The following is a 24,400-nucleotide window of genomic DNA, read 5'->3' as shown; positions in this document are numbered from 1 at the left end:
AACCTTTCCTTTACATATAGGAAGGAAAATCTAGGAGCACCACAGATGACACGCCAAAAAAGAAAAACCAATTCCATGAAATAACATCACTCACAGGAAAAATCACACACTTGAGTAGGCTATCTGAAAACCAAAAGGCTATGCTGATGGGTCAGCATTTCAGGAACTGGACCCGCTGACGCCCCTCGGGAACATGGCAGGAGATGCACAATGCTGTCACAAGTGCTTGCAAAGCCTGCGCGACAGGCCAAACAGACTAACACAATGCACCCACCAACTCAGGGCCCACACTGCCATCCACTCACCCTCGTGCCTCTTTCAAGTTTCAGCTTAGTCCATGCACATGACAAGGCCTACAAGAAACAAAGAGAGAAGGCCACGCCCCTGACGGACACGCAAACAGTACAGCTCCTTGCAGAGGTCTCAAGCACAGAGACCAGAGACCAGAAAAAAAACACCCTCAGGTCCACAAAGGCCAAAAGGCCATGAATGCGACCTGCTACAACACTTGGATTTGCGCAAGTCGATGGGGCCGGATGGTATCCACACGAGGGTATTGAGCAAACTGGCAGAGGAGCTGGCCAAGCCGCTTTCCATTTTTTTATCGGCTGTCCTGGCTATCAGGGGAGGTCCCAGTCAACTGGCAGCTAGCAAATGTGACGCCCATCTACAAGAATGGCCAGAGGGTAGACCTGAGGAACTATAGGCCTGTTAGCTTGACCTCAAGTGCCAGGGAAGCTCATGGAGCAGATTATCTTGAATGCCATCACACGACACTTGCAGGGCAACAAGGTGATCAGACCCTGTCAGCATGGGTTTATGAAAGGTAAGTCCTGCTTGACGAACCTGATCTCCTTCTATGACCAAGTGACACACTTGGTGGATGAGGGGAAGGCTGTGGATGTGGTCTACCTTGACTTCAGTAAGGCTTTTGACACCGTTTCCCACAACATTCTCCTCAAGAAACTGGCTGCTCGGGGCTTGGACTGGCGTACGCTTTGCTGGGTTAAAAAGTGGCTGGATGGCCGGGCCCAACGAGTAGTGGTGAATGGAGCCAAATCCAGTTGGAGGCCGGTTACTAGTGGAGTCCCCCAGGGCTCAGTGCTGGGGCCAGTCCTCTTTAATGTCTTTATCGATGACCTGGATGAGGGGATCGAGTGCACCCTCAGTAAGTTTGCAGATGACACCAAGCTAGGTGCGTGTGTCGATCTGCTCGAGGGAAGGAAGGCTCTGCAGGAGGATCTGGATAGGCTGGACCGATGGGCTGAGGTCAACTGTATGAAGTTCAACAAGGCCAAGTGCCAGGTCCTGCATCTGGGGAGTAACAACCCCAAGCAGCGCTACAGGCTGGGAGACGAGTGGTTGGAAAGCTGCCTGGCCGAGAAGGACCTGGGAGTACTGGTTGATAGTCAGCTGAATATGAGCCAGCAGTGTGCTCAGGTGGCCAAGGCGGCCAACAGCATCCTGGCCTGTATAAGAAGCAGTGCGGCCAGCAGGTCTAGGGAGGTGATTGTCCCCCTGTACTCGGCTCTGGTGAGGCCGCACCTCAAGTACTGTGTTCAGTTTTGGGCCCCTCACTACAAGAAGGACACGGAGGTGCTTGAGAGAGTCCAGAGAAGGGCAACAAAGCTGGTGAGGGGTCTGGAGAACAAGTCTTACGAGGAGCGGCTGAGGGAGCTGGGGTTGTTTAGCCTGGAGAAGAGGAGGCTCAGGGGTAACCTTATTGTTCTCTATAGGTACCTTAAAGGAGGCTGTAGAGAGGTGGGGGTTGGTCTATTCTCCCACGTGCCTGGTGACAGGACAAGGGGGAATGGGCTAAAGTTGTGCCAGGGGAGGTTTACGTTGGATGTTAGGAAGAACTTCTTTACTGAAAGGGTTGTTAGGCATTGGAATGGACTGCCCAGGGAGGTGGTTGAGTCGCCATCCCTGGAGATCTTTAAAAGACATTTAGATGTAGCCCTTAGTGATATGGTTTAGTGGAGGTCTTGTTAGTGTTAGGACAGAGGTTGGACTAGATGATCTTGGAGGTCTCTTCCAACCTAGACGATTCTGTGATTCAAAGAGATGTGCATTTCCAAGTAGAGACCGGTACGCATCAGTCCATAGACTCCAACCCACCCAAAGAACCCTGCAACTGACAGAAGGGAAAACAAAGCACTTACCCCTAAGAGCAGCCCAGACAGAAGGAGCTCCCTCATGCCTTGCCTGGGGCTCATATACCATTTGGCCCCGCCCAGCACCCAAACCCAATCACCTGGGAAAGGGGAGGGGCAAGAAACAAAAAAGTAGACAGAGCAGGACAAGCACCAGCTGTGGTTTTCTTTTTTTATTTTTCATCTCATTTTCAGCTCAACACCATGCAGAGTGCAGACAAGAGAACTGGGGTGTTTCTAGAAGCAACAATCCCCAGGCTTTTGCTTCAGCTTTGAAAATTGAGAGGACAATATGACCAAGCAAGTAACTGATCTTTTTCATCTGGCATTGGCTTAAACCTTTCTTTTGGCATAGGAAGAAAAATCTGAACCTGATCTCCTTCTATGACCAAGTGACGCGCTTGGTGGATGAGAGGAAGGCTGTAGATGTGATCTACCTTGACTTCAGTAAGGCTTTTGACACCGTTTCTCACAGCATTCTCCTCAAGAAACTGGCCGCTCGTGGCTTGGACTGGCGTACGCTTTGTTGGGTTAAAAAGTGGCTGGATAGCCGGGCCCAAAGAGTAGTGGTGAATGGAGCCAAATCCAGTTGGAGGCCGGTTACTAGTGGAGTCCCCCAGGGCTCAGTGCTGGGGCCAGTCCTCTTTAATATCTTTATCGAGTTTGTTTTTTTCATCTGGATTTTAGCTCAACACCATGCAGAGTGCAGACAAGAGAACTGGGGTGTTTCTAGAAGCAGCAATGCCCATGCTTTTGATTCAGCTTTGAATATTGAAAGCTTCTCTCCTCTACAACCCCGTTCTCACGAACCAGGCAGCATTCAAGTGACCTGCTTTGCTCCTGTTCTGAAGACTATCACAGTCCACCTTGCCTGTGGCATCTGAGAAACAGAAGAGAAAGCAACCACAGCAGCAAAAGCCACAGCACCCTTAAGGTCAGTTACTCTCATCCCCTCCTTTACCTCAGCAGCTTACCTACCCCACAGAGCAGATGCTTCCATCTGTTCTCTTTAGCCACTTACAGCACCTCGAAAAGGCAAACTGGAATTTTACTCTATTTGATGTCGTAAAATAACTGCAGTGACAACCGCACCCCAAAAGCAACTGCTACATCTCTTCATCGCCCACCAGAGTCACTCCAGAGGCAGCTCGGGTCATGACATCCTGTATCGCACACTGCATTTCCGCCTGAACAAAGAAAAACACAGAAGATAAACATTCAGCTGCCACCATTAGCACCCATCCCTCAACAACAGAAGTGACTCCATAGTTCATTTTATCATTTTATCATTTTAAAACAGCAGTTCACTTGCCTCTGTACCTGGAAATTAGATCCAAGCTCAAAAGGAGTAGACAGCATCACCCATGCCACCTGGCAACACAAAAGGACAAAATGACCACTGTGCTTGCAAGCAACCACCTGCCACACCGCTCCTCTGGCCCAAACAACCTCACCTCAGACCCTCAGAGGGAAACACCTGAACGTCTTTCCCTTCGCTTCCGATAAGGGATGACCTCGCTCACAACACTCTCACCTTCCCTCACTGCTCCGTGACATGGGGATTTCCCTGTCCAGGACTGCACTAGGCACCTGCAAAGACAAGAGAAAAGCACACCCTGAGGTGAAGGGAATGACGACACGGACTCCAAGATAGTTGAGAAATGGAGACCTTTAATTGCCCCGATGCCAGATCTTACATAGTTCTTCTGGGCCCCTACACGCACTGCACATGGCTGGCAAACATAGTTACAGGCTTCTGATTGGTGCATTCCTTTTGATCACGCATAGCCCGCTATAGGCCCATCCGAGCCTAACAACTCCTTCTTACTGGTTCCCACTGTCTCTTATTCTAGCCTGGTTACCACTCTATGCCCCTGAGTAACCTTCTTCTTAACCCTTAGTGCATCACCATATCAATCAGCTCCAGTTTGTCACCGAACACGTCACCCATAATTCCCCCTTTCTTTGTTTCTACAAGCCAAATTGTGTGCCACAAACAATTAATCATTTTTTGCAATCGTTGCAGCAGGCATGGTGTAACTATTATAATTGCAACAAACGCGATAAACAAAATAATCATTATCTTTTCCTTTCTCAAGTACTTAAATTTGTTGCTACAGGACTACAGCATCAAGCAAGGAAAGGACAGCTGAACCACATTAAGGGTTTCTTTTTTAAGCTCCAAAGCAGTTAATCAAGGAACTGACTAGCTCTATGCATAGTTAGGTTTTAAAGTGTGCTAAAAGAACTTGAACTCTTTCATTAAGACTGTGCTTGAACAACGCACAGATTAACCCCCCAGAAAGCCAAATATTCCAACTCTATACATAAGAGGTTTTTTTTTTTTAAAAAGTTCTACACACTCTCAAAGAGATTTTGAAATTGATTTAAATACTTTACCTTGCAGCTCTGCTATGGCACAAGACAGCACATGTGAAATTTAAGGCTAATTTTTGGGTGCATACATGTAAAAGCTGGCCTTAAAACAAGAGCTGTTGTATTTACTTAATTCTGAGTCTGTAGTGTGAATTCACATTAAAGTAGAGCTGCCACAGCAATCAACAGAATCACAGACTTCCTTCACCTGAATGAGCCCATCTTCTGTGAATCCAGTCATACCAGTTTTAAACAACCTATCTAAAGCAGTATATCTTAGACTTTGACTTTCTCTGCAACTGTTTCAGAACAAATTAATATCCGCAAAAACTAGAGAAGAACCATCAACTGGTCATATCACGCAAATCTGATGCACAAACCCACTACCTTTAAAACCTTCTCCCCCTCAACAATTTCTTCAGTGTAAATCAGAGCTGTTACTTGAAAACAGAGCTCTCTAGTCCCATCTGCACACATCTCTCTATTTTAATGGGAAGATAGCAAATCAAATTCTGCTCATTTACTAGTTTAACAGACCTAATATTTTAATACCTCCTGGTACATTTTTCATTTGCTGAACTTTTGCATAATGTTTTAAAGAGGGGCTCAATGCACCCTGAATGCAGGACTTGTAGAGGCCACTGTGATTTACGCTTACTTGCTCAGTTAAGTTTATTGCTATAAGACAGTTATTTACGTGGGACTTACCTGAAACACAAATTTATGATATCAACAAAAAAAGTACACCACAGACTAACACTGCTTTTTAGATACTCTTCAATTTTAAAATTTTCAAACACGTTAACTTGTCTTATTTTGTTTAGGGCTGAGGCTGTTCAGCAAGGTCACATAATTTGAGACTGCTGAAATACTTCAGCAATCCTTTGGTCCCAGTAGCTGTAAAACAGCCAAGTAAAAAGAAACTTCCCTACTAAAAAAAGTGTGTGTGGGGAAAGGGGGGAGAGAATTGTCACCAGAAAAGTGTCTTTTAAACACTATCTGCTACACACCACAAAAGTCTTTGTTATAAAATACACCTTTTCATACAAAAGACATCTTGCAAAACCATTTGATTGCCCCACGATGCTGAACGTTTGTGTGAGCTTCTCTTCTTTTCTAAATATTATTCAGCCCAGGCACTTTCAGCCTGAGTGGCTTTGTCTCACATACATGGAACAGCTTGGCCACGATTATCACGAGGCCACTGTCCAGCAAGATAGGGAGCAGCAAGTGTGTCCAACGAGGAAGTCCGGCGAATAATACTGGAAGGGCTTGATGAAGGTGGTCTTAACTTGCCAGCTCTGCAGCCCGGCGAGCGATGGCTCTTCCTCTCCGGTGAGCTCCTGCCTTGCTCCGGGGACTGCCACTGGTGCTGGACCCTGCCTGCCGCCGTGGTGCTGCCCTCTGGCAGCAGGGAGGAGCAAGGTGAGGGCCCGCAGCCCAGCAGCGTTTGTATCCCCCACTTGATGATGCCTCCCACACTTTCTCCCCCCTTGTTCCCAAGTCTTTACAAGAAACACAGCTGAGACCATCGAGGGGACCCCTTGCTTTTCCAAAAACTTCGATAGTAGCTTTATCTTAAACGGGTCATATTTTACACCCCTTTTTATTAATAATTGCGTTAATAATTTTACTATTGCCTCTTCTGCTGAGATATTGGCTCCCATTGTGAATGCCCAGCCGCTCACCTGTCCTTCAGGCCATGTCCCAGGGTTGAAGCTGCAGTCCAGCTGCAAGCTTGATTCATTCAGCTGGGTTCCCTCCGGATGCCCATACAGCATCTCTCTACCCCTTATCACGACGGGGTTACCATTTGAAGGGAATGACGACACGGACTCCAAGATAGTTGAGAAATGGAGACCCTTTATTGTCCCGATGCCAGATCTTACATAGTTCTTCTGGGCCCCTACACGCACTGCACATGGCTGGCAAACATAGTTACAGGCTTCTGATTGGTGCATTCCTTTTGATCACGCATAGCCCGCTATAGGCCCATCCGAGCCTAACAACTCCTTCTTACTGGTTCCCACTGTCTCTTATTCTAGCCTGGTTACCACTCTATGCCCCTGAGTAACCTTCTTCTTAACCCTTCGTGCATCACCATATCAATCAGCTCCAGTTTGTCACCGAACGCGTCACCCATACTGAGGCACCTCACAGCCACAGCGTACCTGCGGCAATACCTCTCTCTTCCCAGCTCCTTTACTTCAGCTGCTCACCAGCTCTAACTGAGATTCTTCACTCACGGCGCCACAGCAAACTCTGCCTGGGCCGCACAACACACACTACACAAGCTACATTGTTTAAGACACACCACAACTGGAACATTCCTGCCCAACAATCAGTCGCATCCCACTTCAGGAAGGATGCCGCACGCTCCTAGAAACCAAACCTACCAGTCCTGAACAGCTCCCCTGCCAGACAACTCCCCACCTCCTCTTGCCAACCACACTCAGCACACAATTTGCCCTTCAAAAAAAAAGTAAGAACATACACACAAAAACAACTGAGCTCCACAAATGCCAAAAAGCCATGCACACACAACAGCCCCAGCAGGGATAATCACAGACTTACCCTTTACAGATGAAAAAGGTACCTCTGGTATGACCCTGCTCAGTCTCTTGGTAATACTGCGCCTGTGGTCAAGCCTCTTGCAGTGTGTAAACAAGCTCTTTTTAGTCCTCTGGAGAGTTACACAAGAGGTTTGATACATCTCGAGATTAAAATAACCCCAAAACAGAAGCGTAGACCACCGTCCCAAAAACGAGCGAGCTGGCAACCTCTACTAAATAGCCCTCTATCAAGTGAATTCCAAGCACTTGCAATCTAGAAATCCAGAGACTCTGACCCACCTAAAGAACCCTGCAACTGACAGAAGGAAAAACAAAGCACTTACCCCTAAGAGCAGCCCAGGCAGAAGGAGCTCCCTCATGCCTTGCCTGGGGCCCATATACCATTTGGCCCCGCCCAGCACCCAAACCCAAGCACCTGGGAAAGGGGAGGGGCAAGAAACAACAAAGTAGACAGAGCAGGACAAGCAGCAGCTGTGTTTTTTTTTCCTTTCATTTGGATTTTAGCTCAACACCATGCAGAGTGCAGACAAGAGAACTGGGGTGTTTCTAGAAGCAGCAATGCCCATGCTTTTGCTTCAGCTTTGAATATTGAAAGCTTCTCTCCTCTACAACCCCTTTCTCATGAACCAGGCAGCATTCAAGTGACCTGCTTTGCTCCTATTCTGAAGACTATCACAGTCCACCTTGCCTGTGGCACCTGAGAAACAGAAGAGAAAGCAACCACAGCAGCAATAGCCACAGCACCCTTAGGTCAGTTACTCTCATCCCCTCCTTTACCTCAGCAGCTTACCTACCCCACAGAGCAGATGCTTCCATCTGTTCTCTTTAGCCACTTACAGCACCTCGAAAAGGCAAACTGGAATTTTACTCTATTTGATGTCATAAAATAACTGCAGTGACAACCGCACCCCAAAAGCAACTGCTACATCTCTTCATCGCCCACCAGAGTCACTCCAGAGGCAGCTCGGGTCATGACATCCTGTATCGCACACTGCATTTCCGCCTGAACAAAGAAAAACACAGAAGATAAACATTCAGCTGCCACCATTAGCACCCATCCCTCAACAACAGAAGTGACTCCATAGTTCATTTTATCATTTCAAAACAGCAGTCCACTTGCCTCTGTACCTGGAAATTAGATCCAAGCTCAAAAGGAGTAGACAGCATCACCCATGCCACCTGGCAACACAAAAGGACAAAATGACCACTGTGCTTGCAAGCAACCACTTGCCACACCGCTCCTCTGGCCCAAACAGCCTCACCTCAGACCCTCAGAGGGAAACACCTGAACATCTTCCCTTGTGGTGGTTTTACTGGGGTGGGCGACCGAGCTCCACCACAACAGAGCGCCCCCCTCCCCCCCCCTCCCCTCCCCCCCCCTCCCCTCCCCCTCCCCTCCCCCCCCCTCCCCTCCCCCTCCCCTCCCCTTCCCCCCCCTCCCCTCCCCTTCCCCCCCCTCCCCCCCCTCCCCTCCCCTCCCCTTCCCCCCCCTCCCCTCCCCTTCCCCCCCTCCCCCCCTCCCCTTCCCCCCCTCCCCCCCCCCCCTTCCCCCCCTCCCCTCCCCCCCTCCCCCCCCTTCCCCCCCTCCCCTCCCCCCCCCCCCTCCCCCCCCCCCTCCCCTCCCCCCCCCCCCTCCCCTCCCCTTCCCACATAAGAGCTGCTCAGGTGGAGCTCTCATATGAGCTCTCATATAGGACACCTGCTGCTCATATACCATTAGGCCCCACCCAGCACCGTGTCCCAATCACCTGGGAAGGAGGAGGGGCAAAGCACAGGAAGGGATAAAGAGAGCAGGAGGACCAGTAGCTGCATTTTTTATTTGGCTTAGCTCAATGACGTGTGGAGTGTTACTAGAAGTAACAATTCCTGTGCTTTTGCTTTGTTTCTGATTATTGAAATGACAATATGAGCAAGTAGGTAACTAAAACTTTTTTTGACTGTAATTAGCTGAAACCTTTCTTTACATAGGTAGAAATAATCTAGGAGTGTAACAGATTACAAACCACAAAAAAGCAATTCAATGTAGTAAAATAACTCACAGGCAAAGTAACATACCTTAGTAGACTATCTAAAAAACAAAAGGCTATGCAGATGGGTCCAAAAAAGCCAACCCAATCAAGATCTGAGAAGGGTACAGACATTCTCAAAAGGAGCAGGGGAAAAAACAGTGGCACAGTACAACCTGGAAAAGACACTAAGCAGATTTAAAAGATCTGTAGGACCTCAGGAGGGACCTGAGAAGAGCACATAGGTCCTTGGAAAGTGGGGGGTGGGGGTTAGGCGGGGACTAGGAATACTAAGTAGAGGAGAAAATGAGTGTTGTGAGCCTGAAGTGTGTACAAGCATCGTAAAGAGGGCACCTGAGAGGATGGGGAAACAAAGGGAAAGCTGCTTACCTCTGAGAAGTCGTCCTTGAGCTTCGTGCTACGGACATTTGTCTTGCGGGCTTGGCACACAAGTTTAGGGGTCCCCATACATTGAAGGCTTCTTACCTCTGAGAAGTCCTACATGGCTCCACCTGCGTTACTGATTTTTTCCGCCAGCAGGTGGTGGCAGAGGGCGCTACCGCCCTCATCCTGAGAACGGCAGACACAGCTTCCCAAACCGTTTTCTCAATAACGTAAGCAGTGCGAACCACGTGGAAAACCACAAATGAAAACGGCAGAAAAACGCACCCCACGTCGTCTCGGGGAGGAAATAACTGCCCTGAGCAATGTGCCCTTCCCAGCTAGGAAGCTGAACAGCAATGTGAAAAACTACGTTTCCCAGCATGCCACGGAAACCAACATGGCCGACAGGAAGCTCAAAACCCAAAGACCACGACTCCCAGCACGCTGTGGGGCAAGACCCTCAGGTCACCTGACGCTGCGGATGCCCCGCAGCCAGCCCCCGGCTTCCTGACCTGCAGCCCGACGCCCCTCCCCACCCCCCGCCCGGGGCTTTCCCTGCCCCAGCCGCTCCGCCTGCAGTATTACGTTTCCAGCAGCAGGCGGCGGCATAGGGCGACGCACCACTACTGCACATGCACACCGGCCCCTGCCAGAGGTACTGCTTTTTCACCAGCTGACTCTGCGCATGCGTGGAACCAGGCACGGCTTCTCAAAACGTTTTCTCGTTAACAGAAGCAGTGGGATCCGCACAGAAAACCACACGGAAGCGGCAAAAAGAAGCACCCCGGTCCACTGGTGCGGAGGAAACAACTGCCCTTCCTACCTGTCTCCGTGTTGCTCCCGGCTTGGAAGCCGAGCGGCAACGTGGAACGACATTTCCCAGCATACCGCAGAAGCCAAAGTGGCCGACAGGAAACTCGGAGCCCAAAGACCACAACTCCCGGCATGCTGCGGGGCACAAAGTTTGGCAATTGCTAAAGCGCATACGCATCTCCTCCGCCTGCAGTACCCCCCTTTTGCCAGCAGGTGGGAGCAGAGAGCAACGCGTCACTGCAGCGCCTCTTCGCCTGCAGCACCGCTCGCTGTTCGGCCACCAGGTGGCACCAGGCGCCGCCACGCCAGCCTGCTCCATGCGTGGGCAGAAGCAGAACGGCAGGCACAGCTTCCCAGGCCATCTGCTCGTTAAGGGAAGCGGCGGGAGCCGCGTGGAACACCACAAGGAAACGGCAAGAAAAGGCACCCCTCTCCACTGGCGCGGAGGAAGTAACTGCCCATCCTAAATGGCCCTGTGCCGAGCGGCAACATGAAACTACAGTTCCCAGCGTGCTCTGGAAACCAACATGGCCGACCGGAAGCCCATAGCCCAAAGACCACAACTCCCGGCATGCTCTGGGGCAAGATGCTCCCAGCCACCGCCCCAGAGCAAAATCTGTACTTTCTGACCTGCCGCCTACCCCCTGCAGCTTTCCCTACCCCAGCCGCCGATCGCGCAGGACCCAGCCTCCCCAACACCCTTCCCTCCCCCTCACCAGGGACCCCAGTCCCTCCCTCACCTGCTCCTCCACAGCAGCCGCAACCCAGGTCACTCTCGCCAATCACTCCCTCCGAGCAGACAAGCCCCACCACACCTGGCCCAGAGAGCAAAGACAGCACAGGCCTCCGCCCACCATTGCTGTCCTTACTCCCCCCCCCCCCCCCCCCCCCAGCCTGCAGTCTCTCCAGCAGGGTGGCCCCCACACCCAGATCGCTTGTCTGTATCCATCAGCTCCTCCACGGACAATGAACACAGGGCCAACCCCCCCAGCCCCTGCCCCCTCCACACCCAGGAACCTGCAACCAGCAACACGGCCACTTACAGAGGCCACAAACACAGAGGGCAGCATAAGCCAGAAAGCGAACTTTATTAAACTCTTGCGCAGGACTCCTGGCAGGGAGACTGCAGTGGATCTCCCTGCCCAGACGTTCTCCCCTTCCCCTGGGGGACTGCATGGCTCAGGCATCGAGTAGGTCTGTCCATCCGTCTCAGCGTCCATCCCACGGGGAACGGTTGCCTCCTGCGGAAATGGGCTGTGATGTACAGAAGGAGGAAAAAAAACAAAGGAAAACGGCACAAGCGGGACACAAGCAGCAAGAGGAACTGGGTGGACGGACAGCCAGCGGGGCATAAGGCCAGAAAAACCACCCAGGGGGCAAGGAGCAGGACAGGGGTGATCAACAGGGTTGGACAGAGCCCAACAGAGGCACAACTGCGACGGCCAGGATGACCAAGAGTAATAGCAATTTTACTCTTACTGACATCAGAGAGTGTTGGTTTTGGGATGAAATCAGAGTTTTGGTTTTTGGATCAGAGATGACTCTGTTGAACAGTCTCTGCCTTTCCAGTATGCGAAAGGGAAAAGCCACGAGGATAAGCACAGAAGTATGAAGCTATTACCAACAGAGATGCTGGAAGTAGGCTTCTCAGTATCACTTTTGGTACTTGTGGAATAATTGCCTGAAGTAACTAGGCAAATTAAACTAATATTCACATTTTAAAGAAAACATACAGCATTGAAGAAGCTTTCAGGGTGATGGGTACCTGCGCTACCTAAGCGTTCCCTAGGCCTCCAACTTTACATGCTATTGCACTAGGGGAACTTGGTGTGCTGACTCTAAGGAACAGTACAGAGCAAAGAGCGGAGTGGAGACACCACAGATAGGCTCTGTGACGAGATGGGGACCCGATGCTCTTGTGCACACCGAGACCGATACGCTGCACGTTTGCTACCCTGAGCCAACGACCTGTCATGTTTTTGAAAAAACACTGTACTCTAGTGAACTTTTGCTCATTATAGCATCATTATAATATCAAAACACACCTTCATCCCAAAAGCTCCGTGCCCCCAAGGTGCGACCACCCCTCACTGAGCACGCGCTCTGAATTTCTCCTTTAAACAAAAGCAAGAAAACTTTCTACCAATCATAACCAAGATATGCCTGACTAGAGTCACTCAAGCTCCACCTAAAAGGACAGAAAATAGTCATAGAATATCCTGAGTTGGAAGGGACCCACAAGGATCATCAAGTCCAACTGCTGGCACCACACAGGTCAACCCAAAAATTCAGACCATGTGACTAAGTGCACAGTCCAAACACTTCTTAAACTCCGATAGGCTTGGTGCAGTGACTGCTTCCCTGGGGAGACTGTTCCAGTGCGTGACAACCCTCTCAGTGAAAAACCTCTTCCTGATGTCTACCCTTAACATCTCCTGCCGCAGCTTGACACCATTCCTGCGGGTCCTATCACTGGTCACTAAAGAGAACAGATCAGCGGACAATGTAAATTGGCTTAAGTGAAAAGGGATGTTAGGGAAGATAACATCACGAAGGATACCTTTCTGACTTCCGGGATCAGTTGACGGACTGAGCCTCTCTTCCCCTTGCATTGGGATGTCATGGGGTAAGATCTGAACACTTGGTTGTACCAGGTGTCTCCATGGAAACTTAGAAATCTCTAGAGCCTTTGTGCCTTTTAACACGTTAATAGCCAGGACGAGTACCTGTATATTTCATGCGTGCTCGCTTGCTTTTGCAGACAGTGAATTTATCTCCGTCAATCCAAAGAACCTGTGTCTCTGGTTGCTGTAATAAACTGCCCTTCATTGCATTGTTCCTAGCCGTGATAGTTCTCATTGAATGCAACTAGACCAAGGACGTGCTACGTTATTGGTGAATCTATGACCGTGATAGTTCAGTAACCTGAATCCGACCACCCGTAACAGTTAGTCAGCTACACCCCTTAACACGACGGTATTTCATAGGGAAAAACATAAAGCCTAAGATTTCTCATCCTTGAGGCCTTGGGAGGCAGGCAGAGAAGGAACCCGAGACTCTTAGTGTCTCCTGAGAATCGCAGCTTACAGTTACTCCATGTCTTCTGGTCTCACAGGATGAGGCAGAGGTATAATTAATTCCTTCTCCATCTCACTGGAAAGAGCTTTTCTCCTCTCTGTGACAAAGGAAAAAAAAATGTTATGATCGTGGGAGTCATTATACAAAGCCATACTCGGTGAATTCACTATTACAGTTAAGATCGTTTTTAATCAAAAACACCTTGACAGCAATGTCACCACTGCAAACATAGCGCTGCAAAAAAAAAATCAACTCAAGATAAAGGAAAGGGTGAGCTAAAAGGACAAATAACGTGACCAAAAGCATCTGCAACAACCATCTGGTAGATGGTTGTCCACAGCCCTCGGATTTTATGGTTGTCTTTCCTGACAAACGAATCCTGGAAGAACAGAAAAGATACACGTGTCCACAAAAACTTTTGGGGAGACTACTGAAAAGAAAAACAAAAAAAAAAATAGAAACAGCAAGTGGCTAGTATGTCAGCTTTGTAAACAGAGTAACATTAACATACTAGAAATTTCCACATTATGTGTAGCCCCAAGGTGGTGCTGGGTACATCCACTGATATTAATGGGGTGGCACAATATAAGAGATAGTTAATAGACCAGGTACACCTGAGGTGCACAGATTGCATATTCCAGGCAACAAAAAAGGCACAGCTTGTCACCCAGTTTGGATCAGCTTGCATATGAGTCTGTTGATACATGAGTATATGCAACAAACAGAGAAGTCTTTTACTCCACAGACTCAGTTTCATTATATATATATATATACACAAACATATACATATGTATGTATATATTTATATAGATATACACAAACATTTTGAACTTTATAACCACTTCAGTAACCATCATTAGCTACACCTACACTTAAAGCCAGGACTACACTTAAGTGATTAAGTAAACATGAAGCCTTATCTGTGAAACACTGAAAATGCCCCATAACCACCGGGCATCTTATGCACAGCGTACATAATTTTTGTACAAACGTGCATCTTAATACACAAGGAGGAGGGGCGAGGCAGACACAGGTTTTAGAGACACGTCAAGACCAGAACAACCACTGGGCAATCGCTCAGATGTGCAAAGCTCAGCTAAAACCCACACAATTCCACTGAAGGAAGGAGGCTACCTACTTGTCTGCTTAAAATAACCTCTACAAAGAACATATTACAAAATCAAAAATGAAACCATCGTCCAGCAAAGCAAACATCTGGAATACAAAGGGCTAAAAATGACAGCTGAGGTTTGATTCTTTAGCAATGTCAAAGGTCTTCAGATCCTACTTGACTTTTTGTGGATGGTGGTGTTGCAGCACAGAAATGAGGAGATCGGAAAGATCACAACAGGCCAAACGCGGTGCTGAGCTCCTAAAGGAGCTGGTGGGATAGCACTGATGAGAGTGAGACAGGCTGTCAGCCTTCTGCACGAGCTGAAGAAAAGGAGCGCAAGTGTCGGAAGAAGCTGTTTCTTCTCATACTTCATTTAATATATATCATCTTTAAATCCGGGACATCTTCTTAGGGAACAGATAAAGAGGTAGAGTTAGCGGCTCCAAGGACACTTCAGCATCTCAGTTCTTTCTATAGTTAGCTGCTACCCATAAAACCGAACCAGTTAAAATAGAGAGTTATATTAATAATTCTGGATAATAACGAAAGTATGGGATTAAAAAAAAACAACACACGCTTGCATGGAAAAGAGGTTAAATCATCTCATTCATTTCCCAATTCCCCTGCAAACTCTATGCTCAGCTCCTCTTCTCTCACTCACCTATCTAAACACAGGGCAGACGCATCAGTTCTCATCATTCTTGGTAATAAGACAACATTTTCACGCTTGCTCTCAAATATCATCTCTTTCCAGCACACTTTCCTGCAAGCTATGCTAATTCCTCCAGGCTTTTTAATATATGCTAGAAACTCCACTGTTTTATCCTAATGACCATCTCGGTGGGAGTCACCAAGCTGCTATCTTTCATTCTGCTGTCTTCACAAATACAAATAAAACAGTACTTCAGCGATGCTCTCTGACCAACTAGGCAATATGTGCATTGACCTCTTACATAAGGAAGGAAAGAATTCGTAGACAACATCCAGAAAGTATTACTTTGTTAGATATCAGAGTGGTGGGGCAGAATGACAATGCTACACAAGACTGTACCTACGCTCCTGGGATTGTACACAGTTTGCTGGAATACAAAAAAAAAAAAGTAAGGTCACTGTGTGGAACAAGTTCACTCACTCCATTATTATTGTGAATGGCAAGAATATTTTAGTAAGCGTTCTTTTAAACCTGTAGAAATTTTCAGATTTATCTCAACTTGGCTTCATGAAAACTGAAACTTGCAGTACAAAGATCATTTATAAAAGCTTTTAGCAGCTGACCTTTTTAGGCATGGATTTGGTCACCTTTCTGGTGGGTAATATTCATCTCTCTCCCCCTTCCCCACCAAAAAAAAAAGACCACAAACTGGGACTTCTTGGAGGTGTGACTCCATTTTTCACCTTACCTAGTATACACTGTTTCTTCGCTATGCTAAGCTTTCACCATGACTGCATAACAGAGTCTCACTGATATTGTTTCTGTCTGCGAGTTTCACATGACTTCCCCAAATTGAATGAAACAAGCATTTTCCGTTGTGATGGACGTCAAAACCAGCGATGTCTCTCGTCAGCTGTGGAGTCCTGCTGGCAGTATCACCAGCTCTCAGACAATCCCATCTACCTTTTGGGGTCCGCCCCATCCATCCTCAGCAGTGGGAAGTTCTTCCAGAAGCAAACAGACTGTTATTTGTTCCTCGGTGGAGCTGAGGCTCTGCAAGGCTTTGCTTTTTTTCTTCCCTCACTCCCCCTTTATTTCCAAGCTTAAACTTAACACACAAGCTCGTGGGGCTGCAGCGGCAACCCCCAAATCAAATCCCAGCCCCAGCATCCCACAGTCCCCTACTCTCAGGCCCATCAAGCTACAAATGGGCACAATGCTACAGACTGCAGTGGGCAGGTCCTTCAGGGCAGGGATGTCATCTTTTCAGGTGATGTTCAGCTCCCTGAAAGGGCTGAAATACCACGCCCATACTCACTTCCCCTACTTGATTCACACAGGTGTAGTCAGGGGAGCAGGACCACGCCAGCACTCCCAGCTCACAAAGCTGACTGCCTACCTCCAGGTTTGTGTCATTTCCCTGGATTACTGCTACTTCTGACACATTCCTGCTACGAAAGCATAGCTCAGTGGCATTAAGCAACCAAACGCGTGGATTGTGCTGTCTGCAGTATTTTGTCCCACATGCTCCTGCCCCAGGACAGTTATTTAATCAGCTGGTGAGCCCGTGCCTCGAGCAAGCATCTTGCTGGGTAACCAGCTCCTAGCCTTGAATGGACACGTGAGAACTTCCAACTTTGTTTCCTGGTAATGTTTGAAGTAAAAGCAGTAGGGAAAATCCCTGGAAGAAAAGTCTTCCTTAAGCTGAAGACATGCAATATTGCAAAACTGCTGTGAATTATTACGAAGGCAGAATGATGGCTGAGTCAGCCCACTCTGACCGAATGTCAGTGACCTCCCAAAGGTCTTTCTGTTTGCAGAGCCCGTTTTTGAGATACTTTTGTGCTGCTACCCTAGTGCATGCTGTGTGTTTCTCAGGCCACCTAAAATTCCTGAAATGCAACAGCTCTGGTTTTCCCACCTATTTATTATTATTACCATTCTTTCAAGACAGTCAAAAGAAGTAATTTATGTTTTTATTTGGTAGAGAGTGAAATCACTTTCGCTATTATGCTGTCACCAAAGTCAGCTGGAACTATTACAGAATGATAAATGAGAGATAAAATAATTTTTCTTTCTTGGATAGCGTTTGCTTCAAATACTCATGCCAGGGCCAGTTTAAGGAACCCACGGATTCCAAGGGAGGGAGGCTTGCCAAAACAGATTCTTCCTTTCTGATAATTTCTCAATGGAGCATTTCTCCCTTCGGTATTACTGGGGTAAGGACAATGACTTGGATTTCAGAGAAGCAAGGTTTGCAAGGATAGGTAGTATCTTGAGGTGGATGAGATTTCAGGGATACAACCTCTATACCTACCAAAACCTAAATTCCACAATGCTGCTTCTGCAATCTGAGGGACAAACTCTTTTGCCACAGAAGGGCAGGGATATCGGACCAGCACAGAGGATCGCTTCAGGAGTCAGCAGAAGTGGTAACGAGAGAGCTGCATCCCTCTGTGATAGATACCTGTGCCCAAACAAGCTTTCCTTCCGCTCACAGGGGAAAAAACCTGGCGTCCTACAACAGGCCTCACGTCTACCACTTTGGAGTGTTCTCAGTCAGCTTGTCTGTGCTTCAACTTCCCTTTGAAGGAAGTGGAAAAGTACATAAAAACCTCGTTCCGGTAGCTCGGCACTGACCTGCAAGCCAGCACCAGCAGCCGGGCCGAAGTGTGACAGCCCTGAGAAGAGAAGGCTCTGGGGAGACCTCATTACTACCTTTAAACACGTATAATGGACTCACAAAAAAGACAGGCAAGGACTTTTTACCAGCGCCTGTAGTGACAGGGCAAGGCAACAGCTATAAACTGAAAGAGGACAGATTTATATCGAACAAAAGGAAGAAATTCTTCACGATGAGGGTAGTAAGACACTGGAACGGGCTGCCCAGAGAAGTTGTGGAGGCCCCATTACTGGAGGTGCTCAAAGCTGGGCTAGATTGGGCTTTGAGCAACCTGACATAGCGAAAGACGCCGCTGATCAAGGCAAGGGGGATGGACTAGATGATCTTTAAGTGTCCCTTCCAACCCAAACCACTCTACGATTCTGTGAAAGGAATTGCCTCCCAAGTCTTTCTTGACCAACCACAACTAGCATTCTGGAAAGCCCTGCAAGCACTTGTTCATTATTTCTACGATAATTCTTAAAACTGAAGTGGGACAAAGTTTTGTCCACAAAGGCCTTTGGGGAGACTACTGAAAGGAAAACCAAGCCAAACCAAAACACTAGGAACAGCAAGCGGCTAGTACGTCGGCTTTGTTAACAGTGTAACACTAACGTACTAGAAATTTCCATGTTATTTGCCCTCTACCTTGAAAATGTCACCCAATTCTGTCAGTGTTCACCATCAGGTTGTTTTTTTTTTTTAATTTTCATGTGGACATCTGAGAAAAACATTTCAAGTCCCCGTCACTGAGGGAGAAGAGGAGAGAAAAAAAAAAAAGAAAAACAGAGGGGGGGAGAAGCGCAGCCATTCCTTTCCTCGGTAACATGAGCAAAAAGCTCAGGCACTCGGCAACAACATGCTTTGAAAAATAAAACACAGAAAAAACTGCACGTTATTTAATCTCAGCTGTAGAGTCACATGTATGTGTACCTGCTCATTTATTCATCTGCCAGTATATTTTGCTACAGAAAGTAGAAACTACAAGGTTACTACTGCCTTTTGTAACCGATGGGATCTTCGGTAGTGCTGGTAATAGAAGATGAAATAGGCAATATTGCTTAATATGTGTTACATTTGCGATGTACTGTGCCTGGGCTGCACTTGGAAGATACAAAATATATGTGCAAGGATAGCATGAGAATGCACTGATTCATGATGAGGAGTAAGGAAGAGGACTAAAAGAACGCCAAACAAGCAAGACATCTAGATAACAGGGGCCTCTCGGACCCCAGGAACCGGATCAAACCAACCTTACGGTTTGGACTGAGACCAAGGGCTCAGATAGCATGCACAAGAAGAAAAGGTTAAAAAGTTCAACTCTGATGAAGACATCTTACTTCATCCCAATGACCACCCGGACGACCACCACAGAATAATACGCAAGCGCAGAAGGACTGACATGATAATTAGCATATGAAGCGGGGCTAGGTGGAGCTAGGAAATGAATATGCATAGATGTGTTGTGAAACTTAATGCATATGTAATATTTTAGGAGATAAAAGAGAACTGAGTGAACAAATCGGACGAAGTTAGATTTGGGCAGGCATGCCCCTAACTTCCGGGGCCTAATAAAGCACCTTCATATAATCACTTTGTGGATTATGTGTCTTCGTGAATGCTAACAGTAGGAACAGCTATCTGAAAGAGCCAACAAAATCCCCGTCACGCTTCGATTTCACCTGAAAATCACTATGACTTACCTGGACAGTCGGGACAGACGAGCTGCTCTTTCTCCTAGGAAACCTGCAACTGCAGCACACCAGCTGCAGCTTTCCTCGGTTTACCCGGTGCGCCACCTTTGCTCGGCAACAAAACCCACAGGGGTCCTAGTGGCGGGGAGCTGCTTCTGCCCTGGTGAGCCGCAGAAAAAGGAGAGAACCGGTTGTCAGAACACAGGGAGAGGAAAACCTCCAAGGCGCAGACCAACGATCAAGCGCAGCGAGGACCTGCGCCCGGCCGCCGCAGCCCCCACCCCTCCCGGCCCGACGCTCCGGGGAGGCACCCCTGAAGGCTCTCGCTCACCTCACCGCCGGCGACCGCGCTCGCAGCCAGCGGCAACCTGCGCCTCCCGGCGCGCACAGCCCGGCGCCGGCTCGGGGAAAGACCGGCCGTGCGCCCCGGAGCCCACGTGGCCGCCCGGCACCACACAACTACAGCTCCCAGCGTGCCTCGGGACGGAGCAGCCCATCCAACCCAGAGCGGAGTCCGCCAAGCACACACAACCGCCCCCCCCCCCCCCGCCGCCTCCCACCGCTCCGCCCCCCTCTCCCCCAGCCCCCCGAAGCCCCGCGCAGTGTAGACCCCGCAGCACGCCCGGCCCGGTCCGGTCTGGTCTGGTCCGGTCCGGCGCCGCCCCCGCCCCGCAGAAGGGCCTTTTCCGCAGAAGCCGCCGACCGCGTGGCGTCCCGACCACCCACCCCGCCCCGCCCCGTCCTTTCCCGGGGCGGCACCGATCACCAACCTCATTGCGGCATCGCGTCTTGGCGTCCCCTTCCATCCCGAGCCCGTCCCGGCTCCTGCTCCGGAGAAGGGCGCCGCCATTTTGCCGGGGGTAGGGGTCCTGCGGCACCGCCCGGCTCCCCCTCCCAAGGCGAGAGCAGCAGAGTGGCAGGCAGGCCTTCCCGGAGCAGCGCTGATGTGCGAGCCACAAGAAAAAAAAAAAAAGAAAAAAAAAAAGCCACTCAGCTTTATGCGTTTACACAACTTAGGGCAGAGGTTGCCCCTGCGTTGCCCTTTTTTTTTTTTTTTTTTTAATTGAGAATGTCCGGGTGTGCTTGGTCCTCTCTCATTGCATATTGCAAGAAGAACACAAACACCTCCTCCGGAGGCTGGAATTGCTCAAAAAAAAGAGCACCCCATTAATAGCACTGTTATTCCACTGGAAATCAGTCTCGGTTACGCACAAGAACAACCAAGTTCCCGTCTTGTCACAGAGCTTAGCCACGGCGCCTCTGCTCCGCTCTACACCCCGTACTGCTGTTCCTCTTAAGAGTCAGCACGCCAGGTTCTCCCAGGGTGATCAACATCTAAGGTTGGAGGCCTCGGGATCTTTTATGCAGAGCAGCTACACTCCACCCTGGAAGCTTCTTCAGCACTGTACCTTTTCTTTAAAATGTGAATATCAGTTTAATTTTCAGGTCACCTGAGGCAATTATTCCCCACGGCAGGGACTAGGAATGCTAAGTAGAGGAGAAAATGAGTGTTGTGGGCCTCAGGCATGTGCAAAGAGCGTAAGGAGGGCTCCTGAGAGGACGGGGGAACAAAGGGAAAGCTGATTACCTCTGAGAAGTCATCCTCGATCTTCGTGCCATGGACATTTGTCTTGCACGCTCGGCGCACGAGTTAGGGGTCCCTGTACATTCGAAGGCTTCTTACCTCTGAGAAGTTCCCCCCGGGCTTTCTTCCGCCAGATGATGGCTTTCCCAGGGACTCGCTGCCCCGCATGGAGAGATCCCTGCCCAAGCAGCTCATGGCCTGCGATGCCACGTGTGCGCAGCCATTCTCAGGAAGACGCATGCGTGGCTTTACAGCCTGAATGGGAAATGGCAAGCATTTCCTCGGGGCAGGTTTTCCATCATCATCTCCCTCTGTAGGAAAGGGAAAAGTCGCTCCTGTCAGCTGCTCCTCTCTTAACATTCCTACCATCCCCCGATCCCACCTTCCCCTGCTGATTTTGGTCCTCTCGGGTCACTGCCCACCTCCACCTTCCAGAGCAGCTCCTTCTCATCAAGTTCTCCTTCCACGTCCTGTCCCCGGCTGCTCCCATCCCACGGTGCTTTCAACGGTGACATTAGCTGTCGCTCGGATCTCCTTCCCGCTCGGTACCCTCTCTGCAGCTATCCCTGTCGTGGGAATGGCAGACAACCCTGCAGGTTGTCCGTACCCAACAGGCTGAAGGATCCGTTTACCCGGAAAGTTTTGATGAGAGATTACAGAAAAAGAGTTGCACCTCTGCGCAACGCATCTTCCTTTCCAGAGGGACGCAAAGACATCACAGGCGACCTCCCTGTAACTTTGTCAAATTCGGCAATGCTTTGTGGTGAGTATTATGAAAAATTACATTAGAAAGAGAAGACCGGTAGTCCTGACAAGTTCCTGAAGTCAGGAGAACTTGTCCAGTCAACCCCAAACTGTTCGCTACAGTAATTTGTTAGTCCGTTTCCTTTTGAAAGCCAAATGAGGAGGTGCGCATTCTACTCTTTCCCATCTGTGTTCTCGTTGCAGCTTAACCCGGCAGGCGGCCAGAGCAAATGGATGAGTGGTGCTTTTCTCCCCACTGTGGGAGACTCAGGAAGAAAAAATAGTCAAAGCTCGTGGATTTGGATAAAGACAGTTTAGTAGGACAAAAAAGGCAGGGAAATCATAACGATGATGAGGGAATGTTGCAAAGCAAGTGGTGTGTGATGCTATTGCTCACCACCTGCTCACTGATGCCCAGCCCTCCCCGAGCAGTGGTCCCCCCTCCGCCCCCCACCATCCCGTTCTCCACCGTTCCATGGGACAGGGGACAGGTTAAGAAAGGGGCCGGGCAGCAGGACACTCACTGCAGCTCCCGCTCTGGGTGCTGCTGGGACGATTTCACGGTTCAGGCCCTTCTCACTCGCTCTCCCCCGGCTTCTTCCTCGGTAAGGATCCGGAGGCTGAGCTGTCAACCCACCAGGAGAACACACGGGGGTGTGACACGCCTTACGCGGTAAAAGCGACAGCGACAATGGGGTCAGTCACTGCGCAACGACCGAGGCGGCTGCCCGGCAGCGCAGGACTACAGTTCCCAGCATGCCTCAGGACAGAGCAGCCCACCTCACCCCGCAGGGACTCCGGAACGTCCCCCCTCCCCGTGCCGTTCCCCGCCTCTCCTCTCCGCTCCGTGCTCTCCCTCCCTCCCCCGCCCCTTGTCTCCCAGGCTCGCCGCCGCCAGACCCCACGGCCCCGCGGAGCACGGGTCCGGCGTGGCGCGCCCCCGGCCCCACACAAGGGCCATTGCCCCAGGAACCGCCGACCGCGCGGCGCTCCGACCGACCGCCGTCTCGCCCCGCGCGCCGTCCCGGGGCGGCCCCGACCACCAAACCCGTTGTGGTGTCGCGTCCCGTCCCGTCCCGAGCTGAGGCGACGCAGCTTCTGACCGGAAGCAAGGCGCCGCCATTTTGCCGCGGGCAGGGGCACTAATGAGAATGCCGGCGGCGCTGACAGAGACTGAGACTGTCGGCTCTCAGCCTGCAGTACCGCCTTTTCGCCACAGGGGGGCGGCAGAGGGTGCCTGGGCGCCTCCTAGCATGAGCGGCACCGCCCAGCCCGCAGTACCGGCTTTTGGCCCGCAGGTGGAGGCAGAGGGCGCTACCGCGCTCGTCCCAAGGATTGCAGGCACGGCTTCCCAAACCGTTTTCCCGGAAAAAACACAAACGAAAATAAAAGGCTGAGCCTCTCTTCCCCGCTTCTCCCCCCCCCCACCTCCCCCGGCACTGGGACGCCGTGGGGTAACATTTGAACATTTGGTTGTACCAGGTGTCTCTGTGGAAACTCTCTAGAGTCTTTGTACCTTTTAACGTGTTAATAGCCAGGATGAATACCTGTGTATTTCATGCGTGCTCGCTTGCTTTTGTGAACAGTCAAAGGATGGTCTTGTCAGGGCATAGCCAACGAAGGAGTCACAGTGGGGGCCTTGTAATAACCTGAGGCAGGACAGATTCTCATCATGGGACTGTGACATCTTGGGTGGCACAGATTCACAGAGAGGCTTTGTAACATAGTAGCCAGCAGAGCATCAACAGTAGGGCCTTGTGACATCCTTTCACGGTACAGTATCATAAGAGGGCTTTTTGAGCTCCCAGCCAAGCACAGAGCTATGGTTCAATGATGTCGCATGAAGGCTCAGTACCGTGTCACAATAGTGTACTGGGACCCGCCCCCCCCCCCCCCCCAACCCCCCCCCCCCCCCCCCATGTCCTTCAAAAGGAGTCAGAATATGCTAGTCTTATAGAGTGGTGGGGGATAGCGTCACATTAGGGCTCGTACCATCCTGGCCATGCACTGAGTCACAGATGCTATTGTATCTTCCTGGCAAAGGACAGAGTCACAGCAGGGCCTTGTAAAATCACACCAAAGCAAAGAATCATGGAGGCACTTAATAACATTAGTGTCAGGCAGAGAGTCACAGGAGGGTCATGTGACATCACGGGCTAGCAGAGAATCACAGTGGGGCATTTTACCATCATGGCTCTGCAGAGAGTTTCAGCAGGGCCTACAGTCCTCACATCCGAGCACAGCGTCTCAAAAGGGAATTGTAACCTCATGTCTCTGCAGAGTGTTGTCAGGACCTGTTGACCTCACCATCCCAGGCATATCATCAAAGTGGGGTACTATGAGATAAGGACCTGGCACAAAGTTACCCTATGGTCTTCTGAGCTCATGACCCTTCACAGAGTCAGAGTTTGGCATTGTAACTTCCTGGCACAGCGTCACAGCAGAGTCTTTTGAGCTCATGGCCCAGCTGGGAGTTACAGTGAAGTGTTGGAAATGTTGGAATCATTACCGTATTCAGCGCTCCCGCATGGCCATGAGAGCTCATGGCCCAGAACATTTCACATCA

General features: G+C 49.9%; 1 long non-coding RNA gene across 17 annotated transcripts; it reads right to left on the bottom strand.

The window, feature by feature from the left end:
* Nucleotides 1–3,067: 3,067 nt before the first annotated feature.
* LOC125184672 (uncharacterized) lies at nt 3,068–23,718 on the bottom strand. Of its 17 annotated transcripts, none has more exons than XR_010830872.1 (11): nt 21,513–23,718; nt 20,276–21,401; nt 19,515–19,665; nt 13,393–13,480; nt 9,499–11,546; nt 8,231–8,281; nt 7,893–8,105; nt 6,218–7,799; nt 3,608–3,743; nt 3,474–3,524; nt 3,068–3,340 (listed from the first exon to the last, which is right to left on the bottom strand). It is a non-coding gene; the product is annotated as an uncharacterized lncRNA (long non-coding RNA). The 17 variants fall into 17 exon arrangements; XR_010830873.1 differs by having other exon boundaries at nt 6,218–8,105; nt 20,276–20,446; nt 20,718–21,401; XR_010830876.1 differs by having other exon boundaries at nt 6,218–8,105; nt 20,276–20,446; nt 21,094–21,401.
* Nucleotides 23,719–24,400: the final 682 nt, after the last annotated feature.

The sequence above is a fragment of the Anser cygnoides genome, chromosome 3, assembly GCF_040182565.1.
Source record: "Anser cygnoides isolate HZ-2024a breed goose chromosome 3, Taihu_goose_T2T_genome, whole genome shotgun sequence".
In the NCBI taxonomy this organism is placed as follows: Eukaryota; Metazoa; Chordata; class Aves; order Anseriformes; family Anatidae; genus Anser; species Anser cygnoides.
The sequence above is the reverse complement of the archived record's forward strand: the minus strand, read 5'-3'. Positions and strand labels throughout refer to the sequence as shown.